Source organism: Eufriesea mexicana, unplaced genomic scaffold, assembly GCF_001483705.2.
Source record: "Eufriesea mexicana isolate 0111107269 unplaced genomic scaffold, ASM148370v2 scaffold2824, whole genome shotgun sequence".
NCBI lineage: Eukaryota > Metazoa > Arthropoda > Insecta > Hymenoptera > Apidae > Eufriesea > Eufriesea mexicana.
Genome location: NW_016910878.1, coordinates 81,313 through 82,585, shown reverse-complemented (window position 1 = coordinate 82,585; position 1,273 = coordinate 81,313).

Sequence of the window (1,273 nt, the reverse complement as noted above, 5' to 3'; positions counted from 1 at the left end):
CCGACGTGGCGCTCGTCGCTGGGTGGTCCTACTCGACGGGTTCTCTCCCTACCCGGTGAGTCGCAGTACGAATACGCACGAGCACGCACGACGTGTCACGTTCCTCAACCGAAAAGACGCGCGGCCGCCGCCACTCGAAATCTCCTTTCTCTGTTTAGTACGATCACAGCCGAACTAGGGAGAAGTTGTGTTTCGGCACACCGTGTTGATGCACACTCCCACACATACGTATATACACACCATCTATATACGAAGTATTGCTTCGATCGCGTGCGCGACAATGCCTCCGGGTTCGGTGAACGTCTTCGATTACCTCGATAACTTCGATGTATGTAGAATGCATTTGCCGAATAGATCCAAGATATTCCACTCTCAGGCCGCTCGACGTATTCGTTCACTTTCGATTCGATTCGATTTGTTCGCGGTGCATCGACGTGCGATATATCGAGGGCGTATGTTTTTGGACAGCTTTAAACGTTGATAGATAGTATCGAATATTTAACGTTGATTTTGTGACGCATTCATCATCGGATTTATCGTGTTTTACCACATATGCGTATTGGAACATACTTTGAAGGTTCGGGCTGTGTGTATCGCGTATAATTGATTATAGAATAACGGTTTTACGTAAAAGGGACTCTTCGCGATAGATTATTCGCGAACAACGCGGAACAGTGAGTTATTTCGTGGCTTGTACCGACTGCGTGTCTTCTTTCTTACGATGTGCGTGGTATTAAACGTAATTTCGTTGTAAATTAGGGAAGAGGCATAGTTTGCAAAACATATCACTCCGTTAAATGTGATACAAAAATTGACGAACGAAGGGAAGTTATTACGTATATATATGGTTCCTAACCTATACGCGTGTACTGTGTAGTATAAAGTTTTAATTGCTGACTTTATTGTCACATTCATACCATATGGTTTCTCATATACGGTGTACACATTGAAACCTATGTCGCAAGAAAAATAACGATCATATGATAAAAATATTAGCAAAAAGTTACATATTTAAAATTTAAGCGGGGAAAGTATCACTGTGAATAAACAAGACGATAAATCACTTCGGGCAAAAAATGAATTAATATTATTTTTTTGTTATTTGCGATTCTTCGGATTCTTTGTCAGTAGAATTTAATTTGTTTTATTAACGTCGTCGAAATCGTGTGTATCGTATTTGAAGGTATTATTGTTGTATGCAATTTAAAGAATGATCTGTCGTCTGTTATCGTTCCGACTCGTCGAAACCATGACAATGGCGGACGATAGGGAA